Source organism: Chrysemys picta, chromosome 3, assembly GCF_011386835.1.
Source record: "Chrysemys picta bellii isolate R12L10 chromosome 3, ASM1138683v2, whole genome shotgun sequence".
NCBI classification, from domain to species: domain Eukaryota; kingdom Metazoa; phylum Chordata; order Testudines; family Emydidae; genus Chrysemys; species Chrysemys picta.
The window spans coordinates 86078180-86090698 of NC_088793.1; the positions used below are offsets into that span (position 1 = coordinate 86078180).

General features: G+C 37.0%; 1 protein-coding gene and 1 long non-coding RNA gene across 5 annotated transcripts in view; one reads left to right on the forward strand and one right to left on the reverse strand.

Annotated features, from left to right (window-relative positions):
- AMD1 (adenosylmethionine decarboxylase 1) overlaps nt 1-12519 on the forward strand; it is a 48903-nt gene that overhangs the window by 1452 nt on the left and 34932 nt on the right. The window lies entirely within an intron of this gene.
- On the reverse strand, nt 2770-4003 carry LOC135982306 (uncharacterized). Its single transcript, XR_010599579.1, has 2 exons — nt 3863-4003; nt 2770-3739 (listed from the first exon to the last, which is right to left on the reverse strand). It is a non-coding gene; the product is annotated as an uncharacterized LOC135982306 (long non-coding RNA).

Below are 12519 nucleotides of genomic sequence, written 5' to 3' on the forward strand. Positions count from 1 at the left end.
TGGCTCAGCCTTCTCCTCCTCTCCCCTCCCCCCCAATCGGGATGCCTTTCCTATCCCATTGACAAATTCAAGCCAATGAGGTTTGGGTCTGGGGCTGTCGCCCAATGGGCATTTCAGGAATGTGCTGGCGCTTCTTCCACCCCCATTCATGCAGGGGGGGGGGGGGAGAGGGCTGGGTCTCTCCTGTGCACGTGCTTCTAACTATTCTGCCTTACGTGGTAGGGACAGCGTCTCTGAGCTGTGGCTACTCTGTTTTGTTAGTGCAGTATCTAAAACAAACCTGCTGTGGCACAGGTCTTGATTAAAAAGTGTTGGGCGTGACACATGGGGTTTCTGCTCTAGGTTGTCTCACCAGTACAGTGTTGTGTTGCCTGGGGAGGGGTGTCTGCCAAGAGTCACACATCTGTACTCCCTTTGAGTGCTTGGACTGTAAAGGTGGTTAGCAGAAGGATCTGCCACTGAAGTGTTGCCTTCAGATGCTGGAGGTCAGAAGGAAATTAAAGTTGTGTAGATATGTATTTTTAATCTCAATTCTGTTTACATGCTTTTAGTACTGTAGAATGAGCATGGGGAAAAGCTTCTATGTAGTTTACGTATTGTTTAGTTCAGGCAAATGGAGATGTGTAAGAGAAGTAATGCCACATGTGCACCAGGTCTCTGAATATACCCAAGTTGTTTATAAATTATTTTAGTGGCACAAAATATATTGTACTGTAAACCATCCCTGTTCTGAGGTGTTTACTCTCTGAAAGGGAAAAGGGGGATACAGCATACAAAGCAGAGTGGTCAGGATGATGACTAGCACACCTTAGTTCTATGGCTATCTCCCTAACTTCCTTTCCATCTAGCAATAATTGGTTGGCAAATTTCTTGCAGATTATGGCAGCAGAAGTAGGTCTTAATAATTTGAATCACAGGAGGCATTGCAGATCAGCTAAGGAAAGGCATCCCATGTTTAGAGGGCAGCAGAAATGGTATTGGAAGAATTGGATTGATTGTATCCAGGCTAGCATCCTGGGTGCAGAAAAGCTTCTGATTTGGAAAACATACTATCAAGATCTTTGGAGTAGCTCATGGGTCAGACTGTCAAGAAGCAGGGCAAAGACACCAAATTGGTTGAGAGTTCTATACTTGGGTTTCACCAAGTAACAGGTGCAAACTCAAGTACTATAGCAGCCAAACCATGGAGTCACAGACCCCTTGACTACTCTGGTCTATTTTGCCAGCCAGGCAAACTTAATCTTTGTGATGGTCCCTTACATCAAAAATCACAATATTCAGGTTACTCCTAGTCCCAAAGGATCAGTTACCCTTGGTCAATTGCACCTTAGACCTTATACCAAAGACAACACTTGATAGACAATCCTATAATCCACTATCTGAAGAGTTAACTAAGGAAAAAGAAATAATTTAGAAGGTTAAAACAGGTAAACATACATGCACAAATGAGTTAGTTTTAGGTTTCCTCTGGCAAGATACAAGGTTTCCTGAATTGCAGTTCCATTTCTCCATGGCAAGGTTTCTGTGTCCTGTCCCTCATGCTCCATTTGAGGCATGCAAGGGCACTGATTTTCAATGGGAGCTGGGCACCTAAGTGCTCTTTGTGCCTTGGAAAAATCTCACCTTTAAAATAGAACAGTAAAACTAAACCAATGCAAATTGTATGTAGAGAAGGGTTTATTTGCCAAATCTATAGCTCTAGAAGTATGGAGACAAAGGCCTAAAACTTGCACTTCAAGAACCTAGGCACACTTATTCATATGGATTATTTTCTTCAATTGAATCAAATGGAGAGGAAGCATATGCTGACTTCTTTCCTTGTCTGTTCAATAGCCACTCTGCAACAGGGTGAATTTGATTTAAATCACTAGTCAGGAAGACTCAATTTAATAATGGATTTCTACATAAGAGTGCATTCTTGTTGGTTGTTATAACCTTAATGCATATTCTTCACAACTCAGATAGATGTAGGTTTCATTTTTAGAAGGTACACACTATACATTTTTAAAGTGATTTATGTTGAAAAAATTTCTGATTAGCTTTACAGCTATATCTGAAAATGAATGATTGGTTATTTCATTTACCAAAGGTAATTGAAGCAGATATTTATGAAGTCACTGGGAGGTGAACTATCTCCAATTCAACAGGTTAATCATTAATATTTGGAGAATTTTCTTGCCATGCTGTATTAGGAGGAGAACATTACTGGACAGACATTTAAATTGTTTTATTTAACTAAAACATTATGTATTCTGGATTTTTTTCAGCAGCAAACACATATTTTAACAAAACAAGCATATGAATTTTTGAATTTAATCATTCAAGTTTTTTAAAATCAGGTTTGTTTTTGTTAAAATTGTTTTTAACTAAAATAGTTAAATTAAATATTTAAAAAAAAATTAAATCAACTGTCAGCCAGGTCAACATGAGAAACTTAAAATATTGGCTTCTGTAGCTAACTCAGTTGTCTTCACCTTCATTTTCCTGTTCATAACCTGAAAAAGAAAAACCAAGCTTTCCTGCTTTTTCAGGTCCCAAATGATTTCTCAGTTTGGCATGAATTAGTCCAAAGGAAGAAAATATTCTTTCTACATCAGCAGAAGAAGCTGCTGCTGTTAAAAGTGAGAGTATCACTTCAACGGTCTCTAAATCCAAGTGCTTAAGTGACTTCCACCAGTTCACTGGTGTGACTTTCTTTAAAACCTCATCAGCAAACGTATATTTCTTGAATGGTTCTTATTCCCAAACTGGGTCTCTTTTACGGCCTGCTTTTCCCTTTTAGTGAGAATGGTATGGTAGATCTCAAATCAATGAAGGCTACACTCAGAAAGACCTCAAGATTTCTGAAATATGCTGCTCAAACAGTTTCACTTTTGTTTCTACTGCCTGTCCCCCCTTTCTCAAATTTATCTCCAGACTACTCCTTGTGCAGATCTATTCCACCCCCAACAATCTTGCACTTTTAGAGAGTGGTAAGGGATTGACTCTGTGTACACATTTGCAGAGGGACAATAGGGTTGAGGTCTGTTATTTCTCACCTATGTATGTATGTATGTATTTATTTATTTAAAAGCATTTTTGCTGTTAACAAGCATGTTATCTCTGGAGACAAATCCACAATTGGAGAACTGCAAAACGAGGCATCTCTGATGGTATCTTCTAGAATGAGCTCTGAGTCCTATTGAGTAGATAGCAAGATTAACCTAAATAATCTATATAGAAGCCCCTGGAACCCCATAAGATTGGGTTCCTAATCCTTTAACTGTTGGAACTCATTTACAAAAATTTTCTTAAACATTACATGAATATATTTTCTCATACTATAGAATCAGAATTTATAATCCCTATTCCATTATCTGAATTTGAGATATCTTTGAGCTATAATGTATCTTAATTAAAACGATCTGTAGATGAATTTTTTCTCAAAAAGCATTTAAATCTGATTTAAATAGTTATTTAAAAAAAATCATTGATTTTTATCCACCCTACTCTGCAATCTATTTCAAGTACGTACTATACTCTTCATTTTTCTCCATAACTCTAGAGTAGTAAATATAAGAACATAAGGTGCATCTAGCCCAGTAGCCTGTCTTCTGATAGTGGCCAGTACTGGGTGCCCCAGAGGGAATGAACAGAACAAGTAATCATCAAGTGATCCATCCCCTGTTGCTTATTCCCAGCTTCTGGCAAACAGAGGCTAGGGACACCATTCCTACCCACCCTGAAATCCAGAGAAACCCTGTAAGAAGTGAGGTTTTTACTCACGAAAGCTTATGCCCAAATAAATCTGTTAGTCTTTAAGGTGCCACCAGACTCTTTGTTGTTTTTGTAGATACAGACTAACACGGCTACCCCCTGATACTTGTAATCCAGAATAATTTTTAAGTGGTTTATTTCATTAATTGCAGAATGATATATTCATGCATATAACTTTGGGAAGTCATTTCTAAATATGGTTCATTGCTCAGGAATTATTCAGAGGCTATTAAAGCTCACTTTTACTTATGAAATCATAGCTACTAACTCTTTTGAACAGCCACTCAATCTTCTCACTTTTTAAAATGTAATCAAAGATTTAAGAACGTCTGTTTTGATTCATGGGTCTTAATTACTGTGAAATCCTGAAGAAAATAAGTTAAAATCTTATGTTGAACAGTACAGCATACTATTTTTTCTAATTGAAAATTCCTTATACTTAAGTTTGTGTTGGCACATCCCAAATATATACCAATTCCTCTGACAAACAAGATCACGTAAAGAAGTGAAATAAAAATTTCCTCATGGAAGAAATCTATATACCTAATTATACTTAATATTTAGATCACTGAGCATTTAATTGTAATACTATTACAATTATTGCTGTTTCTTAAAGTAAATCTTCACATGTGAACTAAATTGGTAAAGGCAATTTGCGAATACAAACTTCTGAAATGCTTACATCAAACTTTCTCTGCAAACATCCGTATTACACAAGTTAGCATTGCTCTTCTATTAAAATGATAGTTAAATATCAACATTTTTAGTTGTTAATTGGATGCAAATAACTAAAAAAACCTTTCTTTATAATATGCTTACAACTAACTGTAAGCTGGCCCCTTCATGTTCTGATGGACACTGCAAGACAAAAATAGGCAGGAATCAGAAGATAAGAACTCTGGGGCATTAAACACTATTCTCTGCAGAAAGATCTTTTCCATTGGTGATGCTACACTTTTAAGCTTGCTTTACAATTCTGTGGTGGTCTTCACCACTTGGTTTGAAATGAAAATTGGAACTGTCAGATTCCTGGGAGGTGTATAAAATCTTCATGTGTGTATAAAGTACAGTGAACACAGTTAGCTTCCTACGTAACTTTGTGCATCTTTAGAATTCTCATAGAGCTTTGATAAAGATTAAGTCAATTTTTTTGTAGAGTGCTTTGGAAAAGTTTACTTTTTTTCTCATGTCACTAATACTGGTAGTATGACTAGATGGAAATGTCAATGTGGACCATACTTACCTTCGGATGGTCCTCCTCTCTTCACATTCAAAATAGCACCATATACCTGTGGCAACTACAATAACTGCATATATGGAAAAGTAGTATTAGGAAAGCTTGTGTTTTCAGCTATATTTTAGAGCAATTTAGCAACTGAAATAAGGAATAGCTAGCATCATATGACTGGTCAGCTCTCTGACCACCAAGAACTTTTGTAATGCATTATACTCTGTTTCAGAGCTGAATAATTACCATAAAAATAAAAATTAAAAAGCGGACCATACCAAAAGAAATCATAACTATGTAGTCTTAGTAGTGACAGTTCCGTTTAGATAAAAGTTTAATTGGTATAGAGTTGCATTGCACACAATGATATGAACTTACTTAAAGCAAGCAATTACTTAGCTGCCATTTAATGTTTTGGATGGACTTCTTTCAGCTTGAGAAATTGAGTGAATCTTTGCTTCTAGATTTAAATTGTTGTACTCTCTACAGATGTAGCCTGAACTTAAATTCTGGTAATGTGTAAGGAACATAAAGTATGGACTAAGGTCCCCTTTGAACTACCAGGCAAACATAACTGATATCGTTTTACATAGCTTCAGTAATAGGAGAAATTAAGTTCTGAATCAGTATATGAAACAGTTTGAACCTGAAGTCTGTAATGGCTAAAAACAGCGTTGTTTACACCAAACATGGTGGATTTAAAAAAAATATTTAAATTAAATATGAACTCATTTCAAATTTAATTTGAAATTGGCAGTTGTTTAAGGCCTAAACTTACTATGATCTATTTTTGTGTTTAATTTAAACGATTAAGCAGTACATGTTTGTAGCTGATGTTTTAAAGTTATACCACTGATCTGCTGATGGAAGTTGTTGGCTAAGCATCTGGAACCAGAGTTTAAATGCTGAACCAGCTTTTGACAGCAGAGTAGCTGCCTCTTCTGCAGGTGTTCAGGGAATATTTTCTTTTCAGTTTATTCAGTTTGGTTCAATTACTAGTTCATTCAGAGTTAAGAAATCATTTGAGTGATAAAGCTGGAAGGTTTGTTTTTATTTTCCAATGTAGTTTGAGGGGATGAGATGTACTAATTGTAAAATCTTGGAGGACATGGTGACCAGAAACAGTAAGTTCAGATAATAATTTAATACATTAGTTTTAAAGGCAAAACATATTTTGATAAACTTTTAAATGTATCCAGCACATTTAAGGTAGTTTTCTTTAAAGTAAATGCTGTTTTTGGGTATTTTTAATCAAATTTGAATTTCCATCCGAATACATTTTTTTACAAATCACAAATAAAAAATATCTAGTAAGTCATTCACCATTTTCTAACAGAATAAAAAGGTAAAAATTAAGAATCTGAATAAATGCAAATTAAGTTATCTACATACGTATTTAGACAATTATATATAGTGCATCCTCCTGGTTAGCAAGGTGTCAAGTTTAGTGTAAAGGCTGTATTTAGTTGCAGATAAACATGTTTTAAAAGTTACCAAATGGTGAGAATCAACCTTTCTTTAGAAAAAATAACTGAAGTACAAATGTAAAACGCAACTAAAACTTATTTAAATCAAGGTTTCTTGCTTGCTTTTTGAAATCATGATTAAAATTGATAATTTAAATAATTTTGATTTAAATCAGTCCACCCTGTCATCAAGTTGTGTATGAAATAGGGGAACAACTACAGGGATCCTTTCTCCTCGGCAATGAAGGTCTGAATGTGATAACTCATGAAAGTTGTCTCCTCGACTTCAGTGGAACTAGTACATGAATAGACTCGCATGACTGGGAATTCCAGAATGGGCCCTCACAGTTAATAGTTGCATGTTTAGAATAAAAATCTGACACCACTGGTAAATCTTAAGGTTATTAGTAACCCATAGTTGAAGCAATAAGACACTACTTAGTACAGGTAGAATCTTAAGTACTGTTTGTATTTAATTGACCTGTAATAATGTTCCTATACAACTAGCTTTTATAGTAGCAATATGCCTTTATAGGCCACAAAGGAGCACAGTCTTGAAATAGCATTTATTCAAATTGTTTAGCAACTTAAGATCAAAATGTGCTTCCATGCAAACTTTTCTTCTTTCAAAACATCTGAAGAAAGTCTGGATTCTTACTATTTTTAAATCCATCATTCTGTTTCAGATGTTACTCAGACATTTGTTTGACTCAAAGGAAAATAACAGCCACTTTTTCACACAGCAATGTTGGTGCACCAACTAAGACAACTTCATGTTCAGGGGAAAAAAGTACTTAAAAGATTAAGCTGACTTCTAAACATTGGGTAAAATATAGAACAAACAATTCAAAGGGGCATGCAATTTGAAATCTAGTTGGTTTAAAATAAAAGTAGCTTCATGTTCTGGGCTTCCTAAACTTCCTGACAATTGGAGTGTCCCTTTTTTCCGCATTAAAAATTTTTCGCCTGTTGCTGCATTAAAAAAACTGCATTACTTTTAATCAAGTAGGAAAACAATAGACAGGTATTTCTAAGCTGATGTCCCTTTAGCTTTTACACATTGAAAAATATAATTGTAAATGGAGCATTATTCTGGAAAATAGTTTAACTACCTATTGAATAGATAGCTGGTCTGCATTACAGCATTTCACCTTGGATTTTAAATGTCTGGCTATGAATGTCCCTATTATCAGACTGCTGGCACTGTTCATTTAGCCAGCCTCCATGTTCCTGCTTTCTGATTGCTGAGCATAATCTGACAGGTAATTAATGCAAAGCAATACAGCCTGACTGCCCTGGTCATTGCTATATGAATTCTCCCAGTGAACCATGCTTAACCTGCTAGTGAACTAGTAAGACATACTTCTGGATGGGCACAAGATACTTTTGGAAGGGGCAGGGATATCTTTATACAAGTGATCTGGTATTTGAGTATCCTGTAACAAAGTCTTGTGGCGGAGTATGAAATGGAGTGAAATCCATTTTAAGTTGCTACCCTAGGATCAGCAAAAATCAGTTGCCTAGTTGAGTTGATCAAACAAAGTTGAATGAAGCTCTATGAGAAACCTTGTCTTAAACTTGTTTTCTGGAGGTGATTCATCATAGGATCTGTCTACACCAGAGAGTTCTGCACATTGTAGTTCCCTACGATAAATGTGTTACAATGATGATGTAAATAAAAAGCAACCTATAGCAGTGTCTTACCTCCAAATTGATCTGTATTGGTGCAAATCACTTTTGTATTGATGCAGTATAGTAGTGGGGGGGTTATATTGGTGTAGCTATAGTTACATGAGTGCAAAAGTCTCTGGCACAGACAAGCCCTTAGTGTGGTCATTCTGAACCTTTGCCATACCTGTACTCCTCCTCCTTCCCAATTAGCAATATAGAAATGGTTTGGTGGTCACAACTCAGACACCTGTTTGTAATCACAGGTTGAGAACCCATGCCATATTCTGCCTCTGCAGATAAACTTCCAGAATAAAGGAGTACTTCACTGATGAGCGTTCTGCAAGGGCTGAGCTACATTCAGCAAGGAAAAATCCTTGTTTCTTTGAATTTAAAAACACCATTCAGAACTTTCCTTGTGAAAGTCAGCAAGTACCAGTGTGGAAGAAGAGCTGCTGCTGAGTGCCCATTTTCTTTCATAAAATAGAAGAGGCATGCATTTACCAAGTAAGTTGTAAACTTCAAAGCCTTATCAAGTACTTTTGTCAGTTCTGCTGGCATTGCTTGGCTGCCAAAGATTTCTGGTGAATTGAATGACAAGTCCAAATGGCTTTTGTGGTACAATAGACTTGATTCTAGTCACAAGGCTGCTGTGTTGCTCAGGCACAATCAGTGCAAATACCAATCCAGCCCAAATATGAGACTGTTTCATTGATTTCAAGGCTAGAAGGGGACCACTGTGATCATCCAGTCTGATCTCCTGTACAATCCAGGCCATAGAACCTTCCCCAAAGTAATTTCTAGAGTATATCTCTTAGGAAAACATTCAGAGATGGAGCATCTACCATGACCCTTGGTAAATTGTTCAATGGTTAATTATTCTCACTGTTAAAAATAGGTGCTTTATTTCCAGTCTGAATTTGTCTAACTTCAACTGCCAGTCATTGAATTTTATCTGTCTTTGCTAGGTTGAAGATCCCATTATCAAATATTTTTTTTGGTCCGTGTAGGTACTTAGACTGTAACCAAGTCACCCTTTAATCTTCTCTTTAAGATATAGTGATAGCTGCAAGGAGCTCAATCTATGCCATGTTTTCTGATCCTTTAATCATCTTCATGCCTCTTCTCTGAACTGTCTCCAATTTATCAACATCCTTCTTGAGTTACAGACACCAGAACTGGATAACAGTATTCCAGCAGTGGTCACATCAGTACCAAATATAGAGGTAAAATAATCTCTGCTCTTTGAGATTCCCCTGTTCATGGATCCAAGGATTGCATTAGCCCTTTTGGCAACAGTCTCTAATTGGGAGCTCATGTTCAGCTCATCCTTCTCCATGACCCCTAAATGTTTTACAGTCACTGCTTCCTAGGATAGTCCCCCATCTTTTAAATATGGCCTACATTCTTTGTTCCTAGATGTGTATATATTTAGCCATATTAAAACATAGTTTGCTTGAGGCCAAGCAATCCGTCTTGCTCTGTATCAGTGACCTGTCCTCTTTCCTTATTTTACCACTCCCCTAATATTTGTCATCTGCAAACTTTCAAGGATTTTGGTTTCTTCCAGGTCACTGATAAAAATGTTAAATAGCATAGGACCAAGAACCGATCCCAGTGGGACCCCTCTAGAAACACCCTCGAAATGCTGATTCCCCATTTCTAACTACATTTTGAGACCTATCAATTTGCCAGCTTTTAATGTGTGCCCTGTTAATTTTATCCTTCTAGTTGTTAATCAAAATGTCATATAGTACCAAGTAAAATGCTTACAAAAATTTCAGTTTATTATATCAACACTATGGCCTTTATTAACCAAACTTGTATTCTCATAAAAAGAGTCAAGTTAGAAAGAATCCATCTTCCATAAACCCAAGTTGATTGGCATTACTTATATTACCCTCCTTTAATTCATTATTAATCAAGTCTAGTATCGGTCATTCCGTTATCTTACCTGGGATCAGTGTTAAACTGACAGGCCTATAATTACCTGGGTCATTTCCTTTACCCTTCTTAAATAATGGCACAACGTTACCTTTTTTGCAATCTTTTGGAACTTCCCCAGTGTTTCAAGAGTTGTTGAAAATAAACATTATGGTCCAGCAAGTTCCTCAGCCAGCTTTTTTAAAACGGTTGAATGCAAATTATCTGGACTTACTGATTAAAATATTTTTAACTTTAGTAGCTGCTGTTTAACATCCTCCAGAGATGCTAGTAGAATGAAAGTGTTAGCATGACTGTATCATCTGTTTTTTCCCAAATACAGAACAAATATTTACTGAACACTTCCGACTTTTCAGTATTGATAATTGTGCCATTTCCATCTAATAATGGACCAATGCTGTTAGGATTCTTTGTTTTACTTTTAAACTCTCTATTATCCTTAACTCTGGTGGCCATAGACTTTTCCTTGTCCCTTTGGTTATCTGATCAATTTGCTAACAATTCCTATTTTCTGATTTATATTTATGCTGTCTTCCCCTTCCTTCCATTTATTTTATATTTTTATTTTTATAGGTCACTTCCCTTCCCTTCTAAACTAGGTTGTTTTTAACCAATATAGTCTTCCTTGAGTGTGGCTTTTTGGACCGCTAGTAAAGTACTTAAACAATTCACAATTATCATTCACATTTTTCCTATTAAATTGTTCCAGCTAATTTGGCTCAGTTGTTTTCAGTTTTGTGAAACTGACGTTTTCAAGAACCATATATATTACTGGTTTGGACTTCATTCGGTTTGCACTTTGTAAATGTGATTAAGTTATGATCACTTGTACCTAAACTACAGTTAGCGCTTAGTTGTGTGATTAGTTCCTCTTTATCCCTCAGATGAGGTCTAGTTAGAATTCCCCTGTGTTGGAGGCAACATTTTTTGAGTTAGGAAATTGTCATTTATAATACTTAGAAATTCTGTGGGTGTTGTAGTACTGGTGCATGGTATGTCTAGCATATGTTTTGAAGTCCTCCATGATCTCACAGCTTTTTTTCCTACACATGATAGGTAGTTGTATAAGGAGCCAATCATCCTGTTCCCTGGTATGATTTGGTGGTCTGTAGCAGATGCCAACTAATACACATCTTGTACTTTATCTGTTAGGATGTTGATCCACAAGCTTTCAAAATCATTTTCTTCCAAGTTATCAGTGACTCCCAAAACATTTTTTGACTGAGTGCTACTCCCATTCCTGTTTCTGCCCACTTGATCCTTTCTAAATAGGTTACAACCATTGACTTCAATAATCCAGTCATGGAGATCATTCCCTTTCAGGTTTAGTAATACCAACTAGGTGGAATTTATGTTCCTAAATGAGCAGTTTCAATTCCTCTTGTTACCCATGCTCTTGCTATCAGTATATAGGCAAATTAAGAATTTCTTCATGTCCCTTGGTTCCTTGATTGATTTTTGTGCTAAGTGAGTGCTTGTATCTTGCCTCTTTTTACTCTCCTTTTGTTGTTAGTTTAGTGCACTCCTGACTAATCTGGCCAGCCTGGCTCTTAGGGGATTGGTTCCCTTTCTACTGAGATGGAGGTCATCTAAACTATGCAATCTCCTTTTACCATAGAAGGTGGTTGGCGTTCCACAATATCAAATGTCTACACCACTTACCTAGCTAGTACTTAACTTCCAAAGACTTCTGCCTTGTCTTCCTTTGCTCACAGCACAGGAAGAAACTGTGATCACTTGGAAATTCTTCTCCTTCAACACCCTTCCAAGTACCCTGAAGTCTTGTCTGATCTGTGATATCCCACAATGCAGTGTCATTAGTGATATGAACCATCATGAATAGATCCTTGCCCATGAACTTGAGAATCCTATTCATTGTTAGGCTAGGTCTACACTACCCGCCTGAATCGGCGGGTAGAAATCGACCTCTTGGGGATCGATTTATCGCGTCCCATCGGGACGCGACAATCGATCCCCGAATCGATGCTCTTACTCCACCAGCGGAGGTGGGAGTAAGCGCCGTCGACAGAAAGCCGCAGAAGTCGATTTTGCCGCCGTCCTCACAGTGGGGTAAGTCGGCTGCGATACGTCGAATTCAGCTACGCTATTCACGTAGCTGAATTTGCGTATCTTAAATCGACTCCCCCCTGTAGTGTAGATGTACCCTTAGAGTGATGTCTCATGTTTTGGCTCTGGAAAGGCAGCATACCATCCTGTTGTCCTGTGCCTTGCAGAATGTTTTTTCAGTTCTTCCAAGTATTGAATCCCCAACAAGAATAGTCTGTCATCTTTATACAGTTGGAGAACTCTTCGTAGGCAAACTTGATTTTTTTTTTCTTACAGGTTGAGTTGAGCTACCATCTTCAGGGTTAGATGGTGTCCCGTACATTCCCTTGGACCAGCTGGATCTTGAGATCTTCCACAGTTTTCATGTTGAGGACCTGGTATCGATTGGAA